A 25193-nucleotide genomic window follows, 5' to 3' on the forward strand; every position below is an offset into this window, starting at 1 on the left:
TCACGTCTTATCATTGCGCATTGCCCGGAATAGGAGCTAAATGTCTGGATGTCCAATGAAGTGAGAGGCCATTTTGCCGCCAGCTGTTTTCGTGCACTCACCCCCGAGTATATGAGAGCTTCCCGGTGACCATGCACTCCGGCGGCCGCATGCATGGTGGCCACTTTCAGCCACCATGAGCTTCGGACATTGTGGGTTCATCTCTCGCTACTCATACGGTGCACATTAGCTAGATTTCAGTCAGCTGATTTTTAGTTTTGTGGTCAGTCAATTTTTTGACCGTTGGATTGTGCTCTAAGATTTGTGCAGATTTTGTTTTTTCTATCACATTTTGCTGGTGTATTGAGCTGCTTGGATTCGTTTGACCCATATTTTGGGTCAGTCGATTTCCTTTTTGGGCTGGATTTTGGTGTGTCCATGTTTTTTTTTCATGGGTTGTTTTTGTTTTCTGCACGCGTACGCTTTTATTTTTCTATTTTTCACTTGAGTTTTGGTTTTTTTCTTTACGTGTATTTCTGCATGTTGAGTGTGTGTAAATGTATACATGCTAATAATACATGTACAAATTACATTATAGTACAGAAACTTCACTCTTATATATTTATTCTATATGTTATAAAAAGTGCATTTTGTGCCAATTATGTGGAAAATTTTGTTTTTTTTTCATTTTTATTTTTTAAGGGTAATAACAATGCTAATTTTTTGGCTAATTAAATTCATTTTTATTATTATGTGTATGTATGCATGAAAGTACTATACAATATTTGTATAAATTATTCTAGACTTCTGAAGTTGCATTATTATATATGTATTCACTGCATATTATAAAATGTGCAATTTCATGGCAAAGTTGAGTGCAAGTATTTTTCTTTCTTCTTAAGAGTAATACCAATGTCACTAATTTACTCTCTCTTAGGAAACTTTATTCGTTTTGTTGTGTTTAATTTTTAATTCATTTCCTATTTTTAAGGACGATACTAATGCCACTGATTCGTTTCTTGTTTAAAAAGTTTGTTTTATGTAAAATTCACTATTATATGTTTATTCTTACATAACTCAAAAAGTGCACTTTATGTGTAAATTGTATGCAAATGGTATCATTATTATTTTTACTTTCTTTCTTCTTAAAAGGTGGTACCAATGCCACTATACTTGATTTCTTCTTAGAAAAAAATATTTATATTTTTGTGTTTGTAAGTAAGTATGCACGCAAGTATGATACACCATGTGTGTAAATTATAGTAGAGAGCAAAAATTGCATTGTATATATGCTTCTTTTTTTGCATATTACAACAGTGTGATTTCAGGGCATGCTTGTGTGCAAGTCATGTCTAAATTTTCACTCTTCTTAAAGGGGTTCAGTTTCCCCTAGAAAACTTCATTATTTTGTTTTTGTATTTTTTATAATTTATTTCTTCTTAAAGGGTTTCATTCTTACATAGAAAAAATTATTATTTTGTTATAGTTTTAGCTTTTGTAATTTTTTATTTAAAGGGTTTCATTGTTCCATATAAAACTTCATTCTTTTTATTTATTTATTTTCTCTCTTCTTAAAGGGTTTCATTCTTCCCTGGAAAACTTAATTATTTTGTTTTTGTTTTTTATTTCCTTTCTTCTTAAAGGGTGTCAATCTTCCCTAGAAAATTTCATTATTTGTTTTTTTATTTTGATTTTGTTTCTTCTCAAAGGGTTTATTCTTCCGTAGAAAAATTCTTTATTTTGTTTTCATTTTCATTTATATTTTATTTCATTTTGTTTGTGTAACGGTAATACCAATATCGTTCCACTATTATATGGTTATTCTTCCGTATTATAAAAAGTGCAATTTCTGTGTGAAATGTGTGCAATTTTTTTCGAAGCCCTTGTGTGCGAATTGTGTGTAAGTTTTGTCAATATTTGATTTATTTTTTATATTCTCCTTTCTGTTTAATGATAATGCCGATTCCACTAAATTATTCCTTCTTAGGTCTTTCTCGTGAAACCTTCACCATTATATACTTATTCTTGCATATTATGAAAAATGCAATTTCTGTATAAATTGTTGCAAATTTTGTCATTATTTGATTTATATGTTTTTAAGGTAAGACCAATGCCACTATTTTTATTCATATATTTTATAAGGTGATAGCAACACAACTATTACAGTTTGAGGTGGCCGCCTATTTTTCTACTTTTGTTTATCGGGTTTACAACTCATATTAATTTAAATCATGCTAGTTAAAACCGGTAGCCGGTCTCATAGTTTGGCACACTATTTTAGCCAAACTTGCCTTAGGTTGGGTGCTTAAGTTGTTAGCCGCCACACTTTGACTTGCCTATGCGAAAATTGCCATATATTTTTTGTGTATGACATGTGGGCCTTATTTTCCACAATAAGAATCTTACTTACTGAGTAAAAAAGTGTGAGAAAGTACTAACTACGAAGAGTAAAAAAGTGTGGGAAAGTACTAACTATGAAGCAAACATGGATATGTACATCCGATATTTGGGGGCCCGTGTTGCATGCATCCATCACGCTGATGGTGGTGACTCAATTGCAGAAGCGTGATACTACCCTTAAAAAGCAGCGTTAATGATGGCCATTCGAAATGCGTATGTGCATGGCCATTCGAAATGCATGCTAGCTCACGTCAACTGCAGGTGCATAAACTAATTAAATATGGACCAACTTGATCTATGCTTTGCCCTAGCACTCGGCTGGACTGTACTCGACTGAAACAAAACTAGGGCTGGACGTACGAGCGAGCTTTTAGGCTCGGCTCGAAGCTCGCTACAGTTCGGCCCGTTACAGCTCGGCCCGATAGGATAATTAGGCGAGCCGAGCTGGGAAAATAGGCCCGATTCCCGACCGAGCCGAGCCGAGTTTTGCCCGGTCCAACTCGGTGACTCGTTCAGGCCCAGCCCAATCCCGTCGGCCTCGGATGGCGTTAGGTCACAACAGAGAGAGCACGCGACGCGGTTTTCCTCCCCCTTCTCCCTTTCTCTTCCCGGCGCCGCCACCCCTCTCCTCGCCGCGACGCAAGCTGGACTCGTCAGGTTCGGCACCGATGGCGACGTCCGACGCTGCTTTCCCTCAGCACAGTGGACGCGTCTCCCCTGGTTTCTCACCGAATAACATGAGTAGGTAAGCGATCTCCTCTGTCCTTCCCATCCCTAGCGCTAGCTCCCTGCACTGGCGCACACACACACACGAATTTGATGGATGTATCATGTATGGATGCTTGTGATTGTGGCTGGAGGTCGCAGCTAGCTAGGAAACGCGATGGATGGATGCTACACGAATTTAATGGATGGATGCTTGTGCTTGTTGGCTGGAGAGTGCAGCTAGCTAGGATGGATGCTGCACGAATTTGATTGATGGATGGATGAATTTGCTTTGTGATTGATTGTGTAGACTGGTTATTTTATTATCTATGTAAAATTTTGTTGATGATTGACCATTTGTTCTTTGCTGATGTGTGCAGAGACCTGCCGTCGCAAGAATGGACAAGGAAAAGGGGAAGAAGAGGAGCTTGATTTCCAGTATAAAGACTACGCCACCTGTCCCGGCCTTCCGGGAAGCAGAAGGGGAAGGGGAAGGGCAATGCAGCTACTGCATCGCTGTCGAGGAAGCCGCTGCCGAGGAAGCGGGCGAGAGATTACAACAATGTCCTGCTCGCTGAGTTGTTGTTTAGGGTAAAATAAACTCCGCAGTGTCGATGTCTCGCTGACCCCACCGACGCCGGTGTGCGTTCCGCGATCGCCGCCGCCTCTGGCTTGACAAACGACTCCAAGAGGGAGGCTATACCTTCACCGGTATGTTTGTACCAAATATGTGTGTCCAAGCTCATGTGTTTGCTGTTTTTGCTATCCAAAGGTCAAAAATATGTGTGTGTGCAAGCTCATCTTCTCATGTATGTGTTGTTTTTGTATCAGAAAGTCAAATATAAGTTTGTACAAGCTCATGTATATGCTGTATTTGCTATCAAAAAGTTAAATATATGCGTGTCTAAGCTCATGTGTGTGCTGTTTTTGTATGCTAGGCAATGAAGCATGATAAGCAAGCGGAGGAGGATGATGAAGAGGAGAACAAGGATGATCAAGATCAGTGCCCGATCAAGATACTCTGTTTGAGGAGGAAGATTCTCATTTTGATGTCAAAGCGCTAAGTGTTATGCTGTACAAAATTGCATTGTTTGGCTGATCAGGACCGAACCTCGTGGTGAGATCCGATCGGTTGTTGCGGTCCGATCTTTCACGACACTCCACCACCACCAGTAACAACCTCTCGCCCGCGCACGCGATGTACACGAAGTAGAGGGTTTGAACCTTGCGGCCCAGCACGAGAAAACCAATCTCGACGAAGGTACTCACGCGCAAAAACAATTTCCACGAAGAGAAATCGCAACACAGAGGTTTTCTAAAGATCCCTCCAAAATTTGATACGGGTGTCTACCCTGAAAAACACGTCGTGTCTATTTCATAAAAGATAACCTAATCTTACAATGACCGTATCAAGACTATATATAGTAGAATAGCTATCCAGCTCTAACTTGCCTAATAAGTTGACCGTACAAAATATTCTCCCTGTCTCTAACTATCGACCCAACAACTAAAACCAAATCTGATTACGTGCTTTATTTTAGCAGGTATTCATTACAGATTAAATACCAAAATTATTAAATACAAATTATTGGGTGGCCCCCATCCAATGTCTCTCAAGGAAAGCAATTTCCACCGATCAAACATGCTGGCGTACGCTTGCTCTGGCGGTCTTGATCGGGAGAAGTAGTAGCTGATTAGGATTCTTTGCTTAGTCTCAATAAAATATATCTCTTGTACACGTACAGCTGGGTCTTGCTCTGGACGTGACAACATAAACAAACAATCAAGTTGTTGCAAACCTTCAAACGTGCATGTGAAGGAGTTCTTCCCTTCCATAGCGTGCGTCCCATATTTTGGCACAACACCAACCGTTGACTCTGGTTGAACCTTAATATTCTCCTGATTAGGATGCATCCTGTTATCAAGTGAAGCTGCCATAACTTGACATAGACCAACGTCTTCTACATCGTGGTGGTCGTTGATACAAATAAATTTGGTGTTGGTCATATCATTGGCTGTCAACGTTCAATATTTTTGCTGTATAAACTTCAAAGGAGGTACTGTCCAAAATTAAAAAGCAATGCTGCCCAATTCTTTGTTTGACATATTTGTTCCATTTCCTCTACACTTTTCATAGAAGAAAGCTTATCTTTCGTCACTATGACCATTTTTAAAACCATAGACTACTAGATGTTGCATTACTGTCAATATTTGTTTGGCTGTCAACGTTCACTAGGCCATTTTTTAAACCATTTCCTCTACATTTTCTCATTTTTTATGTCAAAGTGGTAAGTGTTAGGCTATACAAAATTTATTTGTTTGGCTGTCAACATTTGATGTTTTGTTGTGTAAAGTTCAAAGGAAGTTCTGTCCAAAATTCAATACAAACGATGCCCAATTCTTTCTCTCATATTTGTTCCATTGTTACAGTTTTCGTAGAAGAATTCATAGAAGAAAGCTTATTTTTCATTAGTATGACCATTTCTTAAAACAATAGACTGCTGGATGTTTCATTTTTAGCAATATGGGTTTAATTGCTGCAAAAAATCAAGACTTTGGACTATAAACTGAGGTTTTGCAGGTAAAAGAGGTTCTAGTGGCAGCTGGCTTACGAGCCGGCTCGGTCTGAACCGAGCCATACCTGAAACAAGCCAAGCCGCCTGAAATAGGCTCGTTGGCTGAGCGAGCCGAGCCGAGCCGAGCCGCTCCAAAGCGAGCCAAAGCCAGGCTCGGATCAGACTCGGCTCGGCTCGGCTCGTGTCCCGCACTAAACAAAACTTTGGGTCAGTCGACTGACCCAAAATCTGTTTTCCATACGGCGCGGAGGAAGGATGGCAGTGGAATCGCGCGGCGGTGCAGTCCGGCAGGACAAGAGGAGGCAGCATGCATCCGTGTTAATTAGGCCGGAGGCGTGTTGTCCGAGGGCGGAGACGGTGCGCTAGTCAGAGAGAATAGAGGCTGTGCAATATCACGACTTCAATGTTGGTGAAAGACCCGACTACGGACTGCCGTTGGTTGCCGAAGTACTGTCTTTTATAACTGCAATATATATGACTGTATTTTATTTTAGGAGCATCATGTTTCTCAACTAAAGTTGTGGATACACTGCTGTCGAATTTCTAGTCTCCGATTTTTTGGTCTCCTAGAGCGATACGTTGAAGCCAATTGAAATTGGGCCTGGCCAGGCTCGTGTCGGAGTACACCTCCGGGAAGGCCCACTTCTTCTTTTTTCCATGAGAAAGAAAACACCATTGGCCTCAAAATCCGGCCAGCGGAGAGCTCGCTCACCCGCCCTGGAAGCCATGCCCGCCACGGAGCTCGGCCTCCATGTCAACAAAAAGATGGAGCTCGGCATGGCCACCACCGCGAGCTTTGGGAAGTCCGGGCCCGTCTCCGGCCACTCGGACGGCCTGGAGGAAGGATAGAGCTTGGATCGCACGGGTCGTGTCAGAGTTAGATTCCGGTAAGGAGAGTGCGTACTCCAACTCAACTCCTCTTACTCCAGTTCCAATTCCGTTGGTCCTCTTTCCTCCTCTTTATTCGTTTGATTGATCCATGGGCGAGCAAGCGACGGAGAGACCGTGTGCAGGCAGACATGTTTCGTCCGCCATTGAGCGCCATGGGGAGGATCCTGTCGCGCAGCCACTCCGCGGCGGCTTGGTCGCTGTCCGGAGCTAGCAAGGTGCGACACCTACACGTACGTAGGCCCTCTCGCTTAATTCGCTCTCCCGATCCCCCTCTCTGTCGGCGTGGACGTGTGTGTCTGATGGAATTGAATATTTTTCTGGTTATCAAATTGCAGTCTCGGAGCAATGTTGCTGCAGCTACCGCTGGCCACTCCTTTGGCTTTCTTCGCAGGTACTTCCTCCGTTCCTAAATGTAAGTCTTTTTAGAGATTTTACTATGGACTACATACGGAGCAAAATGAGTGAATCTACACTAAAAATGCATCTATATACATTCGTATGTGGTTCATAGTGCAATCTCTACAAAGACTTATATTTAGGAATGGAGGGAGTACCTCACACCGCATGCTATGGCAATAGCTGGGTGGTCAACTGCTGGTGTTGAACTTTGGTACTATATGAACCTCCCGCCGTCAGATGTTGATTGGGTTGAAGCTGGTGTTGTCTCTCCGGTTGTCAGGAATCAGAAGCTACAGAAAGGCTGTGATGAGCGAGTGTCTTGACCTTATTCCCCGCTGCTCGCATGTGTTTTCACAGTTTATTTTCAGCTGCCTTGCAACCACCTTACCTAACTCGTGCATGTCGATCGCAGGCAGCTGTTGGGCCATGGCTGCTGCAGCCTCGGTCGAAGCTGTACATTACCAGAATACCTTGCAGTCAATCTCTCTTATCAGTTCAAGAGCTCGTCGACTGTGACGCACAGAGTAATGGGTGTGATGGTGGCTCTGTAAGTGAGGCCTTCACATATATACAAGCCAACGGACTTTTGAGCGAATCCTCGTATCTATACAAGGCTTGCAGGAGTAAATCGGGTTGCATGCGGAACAAAATAGCAGCCACACCGACAACAAGGATATCAGGATTTTGATTTGTCGAACCGACCGAGGATGCACTGGAGAAAGCGGTAGCAAAACAACCCGTGGTAGTCACTTTGGAGAGTTCCGATGATTTTCGGAAGTACAAAGGAGGCATCATCAATTATAAAGCTGGTGAGACCAACCGCTTGCATTTTGTCATGATTGTCGGATATGGCATAGATCCCAATGTCATCAAGTACTGGCGCTTCAAGAACTCGTGGGGACCACGCTGGGGCGAGGGGGGGTTTGGGAGAATCCGCAGGTACGTCGATGATGAGCGGGGTGTGTTGGGAATTTTCAAATGGCAAGGGTTATATCCAGTGCTTGAAGACTGATTGATCTTGCAAGGCTGGTTCTTTTGTTCGTAAAATTATATCCCCGACCCAGTTTCAAATCTTATGATTTATTAAACTGTTTGCATCTTACTGTTTTCTATATATGTTTTTTACTTTATCTATATGTTGTGGTGCTCCTTTAATACCTAGTCTATGTTGGATTTCTTCCTAGTGTAATTTCATCACTTCCTCGAGCAACTCCAGTGTGGGCGCTGGGTTCCACGATCAGGGTTTGGAGAAATCCATTTTTCGAGATGAGGTTGACAACGGTGATGCCCGCGGGCGCCATTTCCTCCCTGAAGGCGTTGTTTTGGACCTGATCAGTTTCCCTTCCTTAAGCTCGGGGGAATCCCTTGGTCCAGCTTTCGGACCAGGCGGCGGCGGCATGACGTTGTTTTGTTCTTGAAGGCGCCGTCTTGTTGCATAAGGAGTCTCGATGGTGCGGCTTGAGTCATGGTCGGCCGTTGCTCTGGGCATGGGCCTCCTGGGCGCAATGTACGCCATCGCCGGCGCTCTCTTGACGACACCCTCCCGCGGTCCGCCCAGGCCCTGCCGTGCACTTGCTGACTCCCTCTTGGCGCAAATGGGTGGTTGTACGTTGGTTTGTTCTTGTTGTAGAGGTCTCGGCGTTGATTGTGACGTGGTTTGGTTGCTCTGTGGCTTGCCTCAGACTAGGCTAGGGTGCATCATAGTAGGCAAAGTGGTGTGCTTGGTGGATGTGGCACCTAATTCTTGTGATTAGCGTTGTATTGGCTGAAAGGCCTTGTATCCGGCTTCTTTGCCGCTTCTTCTTTAATGTGATGACACGCATGTTTGTGCGTATTTGAGGAAAAAATATATATCTTCCCACCATTGTTCCGTCAAAATGAACCCTGTTAATTGCTATACAATTTTTTTCCTTTATCTGAACGGTGCTGCTAAATCTCAGTCGACTGAGACTTCGCGAAGTCTCAGTCGATGTTATATTCCTTTGATCTTGCATGGAGATTTGTGCAAAGTTTTTTTTTCATTTTTTTATTTTTCTTTTTGACTGAAACCTAGCCACACCCTTATGTGAATAGTACAAGTATTTAGGTAGGGAGCTACAATATCATATCAAAAGACACTGGCAGCGCTTAATCAAGAAGCCAACTCAAAATACAACTTCACTTCAAAAGCCAAAAAGGATACATATCAAAATACAACAACAAATTTTGAGTTATCGTCTCTTACATGTTTGGTGACTCGGTTCGATTCCAGGCCGCGTTTGCTGAAGCAGTTTTCATCCTTCAAATAGCTGTGCTAACATCTCCTCCAATTCGTCGGGACTACTGTCTCCGTGACAGGCGTATTCCTCTAGCTCCGGATGCTCCTTCAAGTAGACGCGGTAGCCTGAAACAACTCTCTCAGCAATAGTTTTCCGCAGCGCATCTCTGAGTTGAGGATCTGGAACCTTCCAGAACTTCTGAGCCCGGTATGTTTTATAAAACGCTGACTTGAATTGACCCAGTGGGGTGCGTGCAGAGGTGTTGTTCCTCATCCAGCGTTGGAGAAGTCCGGGAAATTTCGATCTCGGTATGTAGGACAGCACATGACCCCAGGAAGCATCCAAATAGCCATCCATATGTTTCTCACATTCAGGTGTAAGTTTATGCTCACGGTGGCGCCCAAACTGCAGCTCAAGGTTTAACGCTGCCGATGGCTCCAACATCTGTGCTATGAAATAGGAATTGTTGAGCAGGAACATGTACCTGAGGCTTGGATCTGAGCATAACTCCGATTTATTCAGAAGCAGATCCTTCAGATAATCGGTCGTGTCTTGTATCAGGTCACAGAGCTTTTCGGTGTTGTGGCTCGGTGCGCAGTTCTCTGTCGAAGCCTTGGCTTTCCTCAACAATAATATGTAACTTACCAAAAATCGAATGTTCATTTGAACCTCGCCTCCTCCCCGCAGAATGTGGACAGCCCATTCTTCATCGTCCTTCATGAGTGTTTGATGCATCTGCATTATCGTGCCGAATATGGACTCGATTAACATGCTTCCTTCCCTGTCAAATGAGTTGGCTATCTCACCGAATATGCTTTGAGCTTCCGAAGAGATCACATGCACCGTAAGCACGTCACGTGACGCACTGGAGACGCAGATGTACATGTCTAGCACGGCCAGTGGATTCCCCGGCTTGTAAACTTGGACGATGTCATCAACAAAGACGAGCATTGCTGAAATGCTCGCATTGCCAAACCGTGCGACCGCGCTCGTCTCGTGGGCAATGGCGAGCAGCTCCTTGATACTCGCTACAATTACCATGACAGCTCGAATCCAGCTCTTTACGAAGTTGCGGCCCTTGTGGGGGCATAAGACTGACCTGTGATTGCAGATTTCGAGAATCCAGTCCACGTCAAGCTGGAAGAACCAACTCTTGAGAAGCTTGTCCAGCTCACGGTCCGGGCCGCTGCCGTATCCAGATGCTGGGGCCGGAGATGCCATGTCGAATGCAGTCACCGTGAGCTGGGTGTAACCGTCGCTGACCATTTGGCGAGCGACCATCGTCAGCTCGTGGGCGCCGTCGGACGCGGAGTAGCAGCCGGAGTGGTTGGACATGTGATTGGAACCAGAGTTGCTGGATCCGCTATGACCGGACTGGGAGTGGGAGAAGACAGCCGGCCATGTGTGCCACTGCCATTCGGGCACGTCGATGCTCCGGATCCACTCGCGGTAGGAAGTGCGCGGCGGGTCGGGAGCAGTGAAGTCGGTGGTGCTCTCCTCCGGCAAGGATGTAAGCTGCCCCGTCGTGCTTTCCTCGGGCACGGCTGCAAGCTGCCCCGCCGTGCTGCTACCTAGAAATAGCTCTCTCAGACCGCTGAGCACGCTTGACAGGTGGACCGCCATTCTCCTACTTTGTCGAACTCGAAGAGATTGGCAGCGGAGAAAACCATGAGAAGTGCCGGCACGGAATCAACACTGATTGTTGATGATGTGACGATAATTTCAATGAACATCCATCGTAATTTTCTCCGCTGCCAAACGCTAATGAAACGGTGATCCACGGCGTGAATGGATCGAGCTCCGCTGCCAGCACGAGCTACTTCGCGAGCATCGCTTCTGGGCCAACCCTTGTCAAAGTAAGCCCCGTGCCTCTCTGTTGTCCCAGAAGCGATGCTAAAACTATCCGTTAGGTGAGCGCATGGCCCGCGGCCTAGTTTCCTCGCTCCTGTGCTCGTTCCATCGATAGTTATACTCTGTTTAGGTTTCAGTCGTTTTTTCTGCTACTACAGAGCTCTGCTGTCTCAGGAAAAAAGAACTGATTGTTTTTTCTGTTAATTTTCAATATTTCGGTGATAATAAAAAATATTCAACGGTTTTTTTTTAAAAATCGGTTTTACTAAATATTCAAGATTTTTATATAAATTAATGAGCTTGGAATTTTAATGAATTTCATTTTTTCTGCAAATTCCAAATTCCTCATAAATTCAAGTAGTGCTGATGAATTTGAGAATAGTGTTCTTGAAATTTGAAATAATTTTTCCATGAAATACAAAAAAATGTTTACAAAATTTAAATTGTTTCCCAAATTTGAAAAATGTCTATGAATTTAGAATCTTTTCATGGATTTAAAAATGTTCATGAAATACGAGAAAGGTTCATGAATTACAAAATAATCATGTATTAAAATAAAATAAGAATTTGAAAATTTTACATGAATTCGAAAAAATGGTCATGGATTTGAAAAAAACATGAATTTGGAAATATTGATTAATTTTAAAAAGAACTGAAATTAAAAAAAACACAGATTACAAAAGTTTGAGGAGTTGAGCAAGTTCGCGAATTTAAAATGAGAAAGTCAAGGAAAAATAAATAAATAATCAGTGGTTATAAATATATGTTTAACAATCTGAACATAACAATCTTTCACTAATTAAACCGACTAGTATCAACTACAAAGTGTAATCAACACTACAAGCACTCTCAGGTACCAATCTGAGATTTGATACAAAGATGTAGCACAAGAGAAGAAGTAGGGTTTATATATTAGTTGGTATTGATGAAGAAGAAGAAGAAGAAGAAGAAGAAGAAGAAGAAGATGATGATGATGATGATGATGGGAGCGTTGGTGATGAAGAACACTTCGATTCCCCCCTTCCCCCTCCCCCGCACCCCCGAGGGAAGTTTCTCCGGGAGAACCGCTCTGCCGGAGAGCAAAAGTTCTTCGGCCAAGTTCCGCCTCCTAGACGGCGGAGAGAAGTCCCAAATTGTTTTGTCATTATTTTAAGGTATATGGGAGTTAGGGCCAAAGGACGTTAGGAGATGAGCCACCATGGCCCCACAAGTGCAGGAGCGCGACCTGGGGTAGGGCGCATCACTTGTCCTTGTGGCTAAATGGTGGGGCCCCTCTGGCACTTCTTTGCTCCAATATTCTTCATCTATTTCAAAATAATTCTCCAAAAATCCACACTTCGTTTTGAGCTCTGGAGAATTGCTATATCTTCTGTTGCTTTTTCTGGTCCAGAATTCCAGCTGCTGGTGATTCCCCTCTTAATATAACCTGCATTTTAAGAGAGAAAAGGGCATTAGAATTGCACCACAATATAAAATATAACATTAAAATAGGGTAAATTACAGTAAGAAATAATGATGCAAGATGGACATATCACCCTCCACTTCCCGAGAACACCACTCCGCCTCCGCTACCAGACCCGCATCTCCATGTCGTCGAAGGGCGGGAGCACCAAGGAGTCATTGCCGGGGATTCCCCTCAGGACGAAGAGGAGGACGATGAGTCCTGCCCAGGCAATGGAGAGCTCTACATCTGTCCCAATGTGAAAGGTTCGACCCTTAGATGCCCCCACCACCAGTTTCACCCACTCATCCTCTTCTCTTGTTGTTGCTGAATTCTGAATTCTGGCGACCAACTCCTCCAGTCGCCAGGCTTCTGCTGAAGACCTTCATGTGGGTCCTCAAGATGTCGGTGGTGTGATGAGTCTTGCTCTGCATCCTCAATAAGGATAATCTTATTAATAAGGTGCACTTGTGATCTATTGCTCTCTCCTCTCTTCTTCTCAAGCTGATTCACTTCTAGTCCTTAGTTCAACATGCATGTTGTTCAATCATATAAACTTAACATCAGAGACTCACATTGATCAGTAAAGTTATTTTACAAAAGGGAATTCACTCTTTCGTGCCCTGTTTTTACAAAAGAGAATTCACTCTTCCTTGCCCTGTTTTCACAAAAGCGAATTCACTCTTCTCTTCTTATCAAGCTGATTCACTTCTAGGCCAAACCAAATGGATAGATCAGAGAGAAATACAAATCTATAACTAAAATGCATAATAAGTTCAGCAAAGACTCGATTACTTTCAATGAATAATCTGATCATAAACCCACAACTCATCGGATCCCAACAAACACCCCGCAAAAGAGATTACATCGAATAGAACTCCGAGGAGAACATTGTATGAAGATCGGAGAGAACGAAGAAGCCATCTAGATAATAGCTATGGACCTGTAGGTTTAGTGATAAACTACTCACACATCATTCAAGGTACAAGAAGGGTGATGTAGAAGCCCTCCGTAATCGATTCCCCATTTGGAAGAGTACCGAAAAAGGCCTCCAGATGGGATTGCGGAAGAACAGAAGCTTGTGGCAGCGGAAAAAGTGTTTTGGGTGGCTCTCTGTTGGTTTGGAGATTTATTGGAATTTATAGCGCTGAAATTAGGTCAAATGGAGCTGCGTGTGACCTATGAGGTCAGGTGCCCCCCCGGCGTGGGGGGCGCATCGTGTGTGCTCGTGGCTCTCCCGTAGATCACTACACTACAACACTTGTTTAGGGGCAATTAACTGCCGGGAGAAATACCAGTGCAAGGGCAAATAAACTGCCGGGATATTGGTGTCTGCCGGTACAAGCATGTTAGGGCGGACAAACTGCCGGGAGAACTTCAGCAACAACGGCGCTCAAACTGCCGGTACAATTTAGGGCACACAATCTGCCGGGACACCTAGAACCGGGCCCATATACTGCCGGGGACCATCTTTGGCGCAAGACGGGCCTAAAGCGCGCACTGGCGAGAAAAAAAGCGCGCGAGTATGACTAACATTTTGGCCCAAAAATAAAGTTAAACGCGCGCGTCGGCCCTTCACGGCTTCACCACACCACACAAACTCCTTTCCCACAAAAAAAACACCAGTCCACTCCTTCCCCCAAATCCACGAACCCTAAGCCATTGCAGTCGCCGCCGCCGCCCCAAGCATCAGATCCCATAGCCGCTGCCGCCCCCAACCACCGCCGCTGACGCCGCCCCAACCATCGCAACTCCTCCACCGCCACAACCACACTCCACTGCCGCGCCCTCCATCAGGACCCCCGCGAGCACCCAACAAGGCTTCAGAACTTGGGCCATCGCCCCCAAGCACTCCGCCGGCGACCATCGCTTCAGAGCCGCGCCATCAACCCCAAGCACTCCACCAGTGACCATCCTCCTCCGCCGTCGTCCCTCACCACCATCCTCCTCTGCAGACCTCCTCCCTCGAGCAGGCCCTCCGCACAAGCTCAACCGAGCACCAAGGAGGTCCTCAAGTGGTGCCGCCTCCTTATTGAGCTCCTGTGGAAGCTGCACCTTCTCCATCGGTCACACCTCCACAACATATTGGTATACTGTTCAAGCAAGTTTGTGTTGCTAATTTTTGCTTGTATCAATCTGTTGGGAGTCCTTTTGTACTCAAAATAATTGCAATTTATCTTGCTAATTTTTGGCTTGTATTGATCTGTTGGGAGTGTTTATGTACTTTATAGTTACTCAGATATAATAAGCATTTTGCATTATTAGTGAAGAAACAACGCCAGGAGACAACCCACGGACCAAGGAGCGCCCGTATATCATCGGTATCTACCGGAACATTAGTAACCACAGTAGTTAAATTATATGTGGTCGTGTCAACTGCAGTCCGTTGTAGATTCGAAGTTTGCTCATTGTTCATATTGTTGTCACATCAAACTATGTGAAAGCATTAGCATGTTGCTTGCATTATTTAGTTTATCATTGTTGCACTCTTGATTTTGTCCTTCGATTTGTATCTTATTAATGTATTTCGTCCTCCTCTCCTTCAGGCAAGGTGCCTCCAGATTGTTGTCTCCTCTAGGTAGCGCCTCATCTACCTCCTTGCCCGAACCAGTGCTACCTCGTTGAGGGATTCCTGGATAAGGGGGTATCCGGACAGTCGGACTATGTACTTTGGCCGGACTGTTGGACTATGAAGATACAAGATTGAGGACTTCGTCCCGTGTCCGGATGGGACTCTCCTTTGCGTGGAAGGCAAGACTTGGCGATTCGGATGTAGATCTCCTTCTCTGTAATCGACTCTGTGTAACCTTAGCCCTCTCCGGTGTCTATATAAACCGGAGGGTTTAGTCCGTAAGGAAAACAACAATCATACCATAGGCTAGCTTCTAGGGTTTAGTCTCTACGATCTCGTGGTAGATCAACTCTTGTAATATTCATATCATCAAGATCAATCAAGCAGGAAGTAGGGTATTACCTCCATCGAGAGGGCCCGAACCTGGGTAAAACATCGTGTCCCCAGTCTCCTGATACCATTAGCCTTAGACGCACAGTTCGGGACCCCCTACCCGAGATCCGCCGGTTTTGACACCGACATTGGTGCTTTCATTGAGAGTTCCTCTGTGTCGTTGTTGTAAGGCTCGATGGCTCCCCCAACCTTCAACAATGCAGTCCAAGGTGAGACTTTACTCCCCGGACAAATCTTCCTGTTTGGCGACTTCGCGCTGCGGGCCAACTCGCTTGGTCATCTGGAGCAGATCGACAGCTACGCCCCTGGCCATCAGGTCAGGCTTGGGAACTTGAATTACACGGCCGATATCCGCAGAGACTTGATCTTCGATGGATTTGGGCCTGCATCGGGAGTATCGAACAGTCACGACGAGCATGACTTAAATCTACTATCGGACAGTGTTTGGGATATCGCCCCTGCAGCCGCTCCGGACCTAAATCCGGGGCAAATCGCGTCGACCGAGGACGGGTGGATGGACCCCGCCATGGAGGCCGCATACACTCCGGCGGTAGAGCCAAACACAGACTCCACCATTAAGGAGATCTGCGCCATCGGACCCCCGGACTTGTGTCCGGCTGTGGATCCCGAACCGCATGCGCCTGGATCCATCGAGTCCGATTGGGCTCCAGTAATGGAGTTTACCGCCGCGGATATCTTTCAGCACTCCCCCTTGGGCGAAGTACTTAATTCATTAAAGTCTCTCTCTTCGACAGAAGACTCTTGGCCGAACTATATCCGGCCCGAGTGGGACACGGATGACGAAGAAAATCGCCTCCCACCCACCACCCACTTCATAGCCACTATCGATGACCTAACATACACGCTTGATTTTGACTCTGATGACATCGGTGGTATGGACGTCGACGCAGGGGATGATCTAGAACCACCGCCCACGGGGCGCTGGACCGCCACTTCATCATATAACATCTACATGGTGGAAATGCCTAAGGAAGACAACAGTGACAATAAGGACACAACTGAGGATAAACACCCCGGACAAAAACAAAAACGACGGTGCAGGCGTCGCTCTAAGTCCAGTCAGAGTAAAAATAGCGACAACACCGCAAGGAACAATGACACTCCGGTTGACTCCGAAGGCAACAATATGAACCCAACTATGGAGCAAGAAGAGCAAGGCCACGCCGAACAAACACCCGATCACAGCGATCCCGAGGGCCGAACTCATCAAACTGCCCACAGAGGGGAGGATAGTCTGGTTGACGATGCATTTATCATCCCGGAAAAACGCTTGGAACAAGATAACCTCCGAAGAAGGCTTATGGCCACAGCGAGGAGCCTAAAGAAGCAGAAGCAAAGGCTTAAAGCCGCGCAGGATACACTCAACCGAAGATGGAATAAGGTGCTAGACACTAAAGGAAAATATGGCGACGATCGCCACACAAAGAGCTACCCAAAACGCAAGCTACTGCCCGAATTTGACGATGAGGCCGCAGCGCCAATTCCGCCGAAGAACAATACGACCATTCGGCCGGACCAACCACATCATGGCCGCGATAGAGCAGCCACGGATACCGCACACCATTTACGTGAGCTCCTGGAAAAAAAGGCCGGTGCGGCTAGGTCCATCTACGGATCCAGAGGACATGCTCCGGCGCGGGATTATGGTCACCACAACGATCCCACTGATTGAGTACCAGTTCAGAATCAACACCGGACGCAACAACAACCGACAGCATACCGCATCATGTCCAGATACAGAGGGGTTGCGCACCCTCTGTGCTTCACCGATGAGGTGCTGGATCATGAATTTCCACAGGGATTCGAACCCATGAACATAGAGGCATACGACGGAATGACAGACCCTGGGGTCTGGATTGAAGATTTTATCCTTCACATACACATGGCTCGTGGGGACAACCACCACACCATTAAATACCTTCCCCTCAAGTTGAAAGGACCAGCTCAACATTGGCTGAAGAGCCTCCGTGAAAACTCAATTGGAAGTTGGGAGGAACTCGAGGATGCTTTCAGGGCCAATTTTCAAGGGACCTATGTCCGACCTCCGGATGCAGACGATTTAAGTCACATAATACAACAGCCCGGAGAGTCAGTCCATAAGCTTTGGAACAGATTTCTCACTAAGAAGAATCAAATTGTTGACTGTCCGGATGCCAAAGCCTTAGCGGCCTTCAAACATAGTATCCGGGACGAGTGGCTTGCCAGACACCTCGGCCAAGAAAAGCCAAGGACGATGGCGTCCTTAACAAGCCTTATAACCCGCTTTTTTGTGCGGGCGAAGACAGCTGGTTGGCCCGTAGAGGCACAAGTGACCTAGGCACATCCGAAATTCGAGATGGCAATGGGAAGCCACGGCGCACTAAGCACAAGCGTCGGAACAATGACGATAGTCCGGACAACACGATGGTCAACGCCGGATTCAGGGGCTCTCGACCCGGTCAAGGAAATAAGCCATTTAAGGGCAGTAAAGAGGGAACGTCTGGCTTGAATAAAGTCCTGGACGGATTGTGCCAAATCCATGGCACCTCTGAAAAACCTGCAAACCATACTCACAGAGAATGTTGGGTCTTCAAGCAGGCCGACAAGTTAAACGCCGAACACAAGGGAAGGGAAACGCCAAGCAAAGACGAGGATGAGCCTCGCCAGCCGAACAAGAGGGGACAGAAAAAATTCCGACTAGAGATCAAAACAGTAAGCATGGTCGACGCAACTCACACAGAGTTCGTTGCCCCCAAGTTCAACCCCTGGGCGGCTTGCCCGATCACTTTTGATCACAGGGACCACCCGGCAAGTATCCGACACGGAGGATCGGCTGCCTTGGTGCTCGACCCAATAATTGATGGATACCATCTCACTTGAGTCCTAATGGATGGCCGCAGTAGTCTTAATCTGATATATTAGGACGCCGTCCGCAAAATGGGGATAGACCCATCCAGAATAAGCCAAAGTAACACCACCTATAACGGAGTGATACAGGCGTTGAGGCCCACTGCTGGGGCTCCCTCGTATTAGAGGTGACATTTGGTTCTCCCGACAACTTCAGAAGTGAGGAACTACTCTTCGACATCGCTCCCTTCAGCAGCGGTTATCATGCATTACTCGGAAGAACGACCTTCGCTTGCTTTAACGCAATACCAAAATACGCCTGCCTTAAACTTAAGATGCCCAGACCACATGGCGTCATAACCGTTAGCGAAAACACAGAGCAGTATGCAGTGGCTCTTGTAGCCGGACATTAAGCGGCCTCTTCCACCAGAGCGCATGATCGGTCGTCAAGACCATGGACACGGTTAGACGAGTCCAATACACCATCTTCAACAATAGCCCGGATAAACCTGAGCTGGGTGCTATACATATATCCCGGTAAATGATACCAGGGGCTGCAAATATGTAATAAAACCCACAACTTGGCTTGCCTCATTAATAGGCAAATATCTTGTATTTCTAACATCCATCGAGAATAACCAACTTCTCGCATGCTTACTCCCTTTTATGAGTTTTTGTTTTTGCAGACACTATTCGTGCGACACCCTTCTAGGATACGGCACAATAGAGACAAAGGCGCAGACGTGCAGAAGGGCCCCGCTCAAAGGCTTCTCTTTAGATTAAGCCCCTGTGTAAACCTTCTTTACTGTCTCTTGTTGCTTGACATCCCGTGGGTATTCACTACACCCACAGCGGATACTGGCGTAATAGGCATTTCGCCACGACAGATCAATGCACGTACCTGGAAATACAGGGTTCATAATCAAGGGTTGCTCAGCCCAGTATATGTTATAATGTCCGAATACCTTCAGGAGTGTTCGGCGTCGCGAGTTTGGCCTTATATGCATCAGCTCCGAATCATGTCTTTGGTCAAATGTTGGGTTTGCCCGGCTCCTGGGTTTGCCGCCTTACGTTCCATTCTATCGGCTAAGGCGGCCAAAGGAGAAATACTGCGATTGTGCCCTGGTTATTCCGGATGAGCACCTCAGTAAAGAAAGCCAAAAACTTACTGTCATGATACAATGAGAGACTAGTCAACCACACTCGAAGACTCACCAGAATCTATTGGATTCCTCCGCATTAACGAAGGACCGTTTCCCGGTCACGTACATATGCACCCCTATACGGATGCACACAGATGTACTAGGGGCTACTTAGTAGCCCCACCATTAAACTCCTATAGCTAAGTGAAAGTGTTACAACTATATAGTCCGGTTGCCTGGTTCGACGTGCGATCACCTCCTTAATGGATCAAGACGTTGGATCAAGTGTTATTACGCATATATTTTCGAACACCCCCACATTACATGCGTGGGGGCTAAAGCCAACGACTGCTAACTTTCAAAATACATAAACGTCCGCACAGTAGGCACTACAACACTTTCAGGGAAAAGTATAAACACAACCTCTATATTTCACACATAATTGTTTACAATTAATCGATTTGTCACTCGAACATGACATTCTTCGAGAACTGAGCCTCTATTCTACGGGCACCTTCTATGACCTGCTCAAAATAGTGCTCGGTTGGGTCTTGGCTTCCTGCCGGACCCTGGGTTGTAATGTTGGTGGCCTCCATATCTGCCCAATATGTCTTAACGCGGGCAAGAGCCATCCGTGCACCCTCTATGCACGCCGACCTCTTCGTGGCATCGATTCGCGATCTGGCGCCAAACAGATGATGTACTAAACCAAAGTAACTGTCCGGCTTCGGTCCATTCGGCCATAGATGGTCTATTACAGACCTCATTGCAAGACCGGACAGCCTATGGAGCTCGTCTATAGCGGCCATCTTCTCACTCAATGGCAATGAGCGCATTGGAGCACTAAATTGCGACCAGAATAGCCTTTCTATTTTGTTATCTTTATGATCCTTGAACAACTTGGTCGCATCCGCCGTACTTTTCGCCAAGTCCGCATACTCATCTGTAGCGCTCCAAAGCTTATCCAACGGAGCATACTTTGGATCTAAGAACTTCACCCGCAACAAATAGGGATTTCCAGCCGCGATCTCTCCGACTTGTCGAAGTTCCTCCCGCGCGTCTCTAATTTCAGAGCGCGTCTCCTTAGCCGAATCCAGCGCCTTCTTCAGGTCAGCCGCCTTTGCCTGATTCTCCTTCTCGAGAAGCTCATACCGGCCGGCGGCATCCCTCAGCTCCACAGCCATCTCGGCTATCTTTTCTTCACTTCGGCGATGAGCAGCCTGTTCGGCCCTCAAGTCTTCGGCTGCCTTTAGGGCAGCCGCATTGCTAGCTCGGACTTGTTCCTTGGCTTGGGCAAGTTCCACCCTTAGGGCCTCAATGGCAGCAGCTCCGCCTGCAGCTACATCATATCATATTAATATTACAATCCTCTTCATATTTCCTAAAAATAAATGAGGAAAAAACGAATGCATACTCTGTGACTCGTCAAGCCGCTTATTTACAAGCGTGATTCGATATCCACCACATCAATCTGTCGCCTCAGTTCAGCAACTTTAGTATTCCGGTCTATCGCCGGACTCTTAGCCACCTGCGCATGAATGCAGTACGATCATTACCTAAGAGTGTGATCCTCCGTTTGCCGCCTAGGGCTGGCAACCAGAGTCTCATGGGCTACTATCTATACGGAGCACACCTAGCGCATGCGGAACAATAAAAAATCACGTATTTTATCGCGTACCTCGAAGCCTTTGAGCAAACTTACAAAAGCTTCATTTAACCCTCTTGTGGCAGAAGAAATTTTCTCTAACACCGTACCCATTAGCGTACGGTGACCCTCTAAGAGAGCAGCTTGCTCCAGGATGCCCGTCAGCGTGTTCGGCCGGGCACCGGACTATTCTGGACCCTTCTCATCGCCCTCCAAGGGAGCCAAACGCGCTGGGCTCGGGGCGGCCGAAGTGTTAGCTTCCGGCCTCAGTGGATCTGGGCTCTTCTGTGACGATACCTCAGGGTCACCTGCCCCATAGGACGGAGAGGCAGGTGGAGTTTCACTTTCCATCATCTCCAGAAGAAGATCCCCTGAATACGAACCCTGTTGAGACGAGCTACTAGCCGGACTGCAAAAAAATAGATCCTGGTTATTGTTCTCAAAGGAAACATCAATAGCTTCTTGTCTACCATTAACTTACAGCTCGATGGAGGGCTGGCCCGTTTGCGGGAACGATGTGGTGAGCACGCCCTTCGGGGCAGGGCCCCCTGGTGAAACTTTCTTCCCTTGCTTAGGCACCCCCGTCTCCAAATCTTCGGAGGCAGCCCTTTATTCCTGCGAGGGGAGGGAACCTTGGAAGAACCTCCCTGATTATCCTCCTTCATGGAGACAGTAATTCCCCCGGTTTGGATGTGCAACGTGTGGAGTTCGGCTCCTCTCTTCTTCTCTTCCCCTTTCCCCGAGGGCACTTGGCTCAATGCGCGCTTAAGCATCCTGGCTATTGCAGGACTAGGAGAGCCTTCGGGAAGTGGGCCGAACACCTGATTCTCTTCGCCTTGCTGAGTCAATCCTGGCTGCGGGCAAGTTTTTAGAATAATGTTGTATTAAACATATGCAAAGTGTTCGGCTATAGGGTTACTTACTTGGGTATCTAGGCGGTGGCATCTCAGGCCCGCATCCTCAGTGGTGTCCGGACACCTCACTTGTGGTCCGAAGAATAACTTGTACATCCCTTCGAGCGTCACGCCGAAGAAGTGCTGAATGGTTCGCGGAACTTCCCGATTGAAATCCCACATCCGGAGAGGCCGATGCTTGCACGGCAGGATCCGCCGAAGCAGCATTACCTGAATGATTCTGACAAGATCGATATCCCTCTCAAGAAGCTCCCAAATACGGCTTTGCAATGTTGGTACGTCATTAGTAGGCCCCCAGTCCAGTCCCACATTGGTCCACGACGCGAGTTGAGGTGAAGGACCCGAGCGGAAGGCAGGGGCAGCCGCCCACGTTGTGCCTCGGGGAGTGGTGACGTAGAACCACCTCCATTGCCACAAATCAGACACCTCCAGGAAGGAACCTTCTGGCCATGGAACATCGGCGTTTCTGCTTATTGCAGTGCCCCCGCACTCCGCGTGTCGCCCCTCAATCATCTTCGGCTTCACATTGAAGGTCTTGAGCCATAGGCCGAAGTGTGGGGTGATGTGGAGGAAGGCTTCACACACGACGATAAACGATGAGATGTGGAGGATGGAATCCAGAGCTAGATCATGAAAATCTAGCCCGTAGTAGAACATGAGCCCTCTCACGAAGGGATCAAGAGTCAAGACCAAGCCTCAGAGGAACTGAGAAACAAATACGACACTTTCATTGGGTTCAGGAGTAGGGATGATCTGCCCGGGGGCGGGTAGCCTGTGCTTGACATCGGCGGTCAAATATCTGGCCTCCCTGAGCTTCGCAATGTCCTCCTCTATCACCATCCACCGACCTTAAAGGTTGGATCTGAACATGATTGAAGATCCGAAGTACCTAAGCTTGAGCTTCGGGTGTTGGAACTCGAGAGGCGGAAAGGCACAAGTGTGGTAAGAAAGGGATAGGCCTTGACCCCTCTATAAAGGGGGAGGATATCAAGCATCCCCAACGTGAATGTTTGGGACTTGCCTAAAAACAGTCATGCCAACAGGCGTGGTGGGGTTACCCATACCCGTATTGATGAGGATCCCCCGATAAGAGGGACATGATCTCTACTTCGACAAGACATGCCAAAGAAACCGCCTCGTTATGTGTGCGGTAGCTGGTTGTAAAAACAGTTCAAATATAGGCCGGGCCGTGGCGTGCTGTCATGCTACGAAGGGTTGTCAGCAGATTAGATTCGTGGATTATTGTTCTCTCTACGGTGGTATGTGAAATTTCTCTTGCAGAGTCGGACACGATCCTTGTGTTCGAAAGTTACCTTGAAGTATTCGGAGATGGAACCAGCCTTGCAATGCCGAAGACAATCTACGCGCCAGATGTTGGAAATATGCCCTAGAGGCAATAATAAAAGGATTATTATTATATTTCCTTGTTCATGATAATTGTCTTTATTCATGCTATAACTGTATTATCCGGAAATCGTAATACACGTGTGAATACTTAGACCTAATACGTCCCTAGTAAGCCTCTAGTTGACTAGCTCGTTGGTCAACGGATAGTCATGGGTTTCCTGACTATGGACATTAGATGTCATTGACAACGGGATCACATCATTAGGAGAATGATGTGATGGAAAAGACCCAATCCTAATCATAGCACAAGATCGTGTAGTTCGTTTTGCTAGAGCTTTTTCAATGTCAAGTATCTCTTCCTTAGACCATGAGATCGTGTAACTCCCGGATACCGTAAGAGTGCTTTGGGTGTACCAAACGTCACAACGTAACTGGGTGACTATAAAGGTGCACTACAGGTATCTCCGAAAGTGTCTGTTGGGTTGACACGGATCGAGACTGGGATTTGTCACTCCGTATGACGGAGAGGTATCTCTGGGCCCACTCGGTAATGCATCATCATAATGAGCTCAAAGTGACCAAGTGTTTGGTCACGGGATCATGCATTACGGTATGAGTAAAGTGACTTGCCGGTAACGAGACTGAACGAGGTATTGGGATACCGACGATCGAGTCTCGGGCATGTAACATACCGTCTGACAAAGGGAATAGTATACGGGGTTGCTTGAACCCTCTACATCATGGTTCATCCGATAAGATCATCGAGGAGTATGTGGGAGCCAACATGGGTATCCAGATCCCGCTGTTGGTTATTCACCAGAGAGCCGTCTCGGTCATGTCTACATGTCTCCCGAACCCGTAGGGTCTACACACTTAAGGTTCGGTGACGCTAGGGTTATATGAATATGAGAATGCAGCAAACCAAATGTTGTTCGGAGTCCCAGATGAGATCCTGGATGTCACGAGGAGTTTCGGAATGGTCCGGAGGTAAAGAATTATATATCGGAAGTGCTGTTTCGGCCATCGGGAAAGTTTCGGGGTCACCCGGTATTGTACCGGGACCACCGGAAGGGTCCCGGGGGTCCACCGGGTGGGGCCACCCATCCCGGAGGGCCCCATGGGCTGAAGTGGGAAGGGGAACCAGCCCATAGTGGGCTGGTGCGCCCCCCTAGGCCCACCCCCTGCGCCTAGGGTTGAAACCCTAGGGTGGGGGGGGGGCCCACTTGCCTTGGAGGGTACTCCAACCCCCCTGGCCGCTGCCCCCTTGGGAGATTGGATCTCCCAGGGCCGGAGCACCCCCCTGGGGGGCCTATATAAAGGGGGGAGGGAGGGGGCAGCCGCACCCTTGCATCTTGGCACCTCCCTCTCCCCTGCTACACCTCTCCTCCTCCGTCACGTGCTTGGCGAAGCCCTACCGAAGTGCTGCTTCTCCACCAACACCACGCCGTCGTGCTGCTGCTAGAGCCAGCTTCCTCAACCTCTCCTTCCCCCTTGCTAGATCAAGAAGGAGGAGACGTCATCCGCTCCATACGTGTGTTGAACGCGGAGGTGCCATCCGTTTGGCACTCTGTCATCGGTGATTTGGATCACGGCGAGTACGACTCCATCATCCATGTTCTAGTGAACGCTTCCGCTCGTGATCTACAAGTGGTATGTAGATGCAATCTCTCTCCCATGACTCGTTGCTTAGATGAACTCATAGATGGATCTTGGTGAAACCGTAGGAATTTTTTTATTTTCTGCAACGTTCCCCAACAGTGGCATCATGAGCTAGGTCTATGTGTAGTTCTCTATTGCACGAGTAGAACACAATTTTGATGTGGGCGTAGATCT

General features: G+C 46.9%; 1 long non-coding RNA gene and 1 pseudogene across 2 annotated transcripts; both read left to right on the plus strand.

Moving 5' to 3' along the window:
• The window catches only part of LOC123042618 (uncharacterized), a 10353-nt pseudogene extending 2391 nt beyond the window's left edge, over positions 1-7962 (plus strand).
• LOC123042619 (uncharacterized) lies at positions 2945-4282 on the plus strand. Of its 2 annotated transcripts, XR_006418841.1 has the most exons (3): positions 2957-3124; positions 3465-3795; positions 4023-4282. It is a non-coding gene; the product is annotated as an uncharacterized lncRNA (long non-coding RNA). The 2 variants fall into 2 exon arrangements; XR_006418839.1 differs by lacking the exon at positions 4023-4282 and having other exon boundaries at positions 2945-3124; positions 3465-3936.
• Positions 7963-25193: the final 17231 nt, after the last annotated feature.

The sequence above is a fragment of the Triticum aestivum genome, chromosome 2B (assembly GCF_018294505.1).
Source record: "Triticum aestivum cultivar Chinese Spring chromosome 2B, IWGSC CS RefSeq v2.1, whole genome shotgun sequence".
Lineage (NCBI taxonomy): Eukaryota > Viridiplantae > Streptophyta > Magnoliopsida > Poales > Poaceae > Triticum > Triticum aestivum.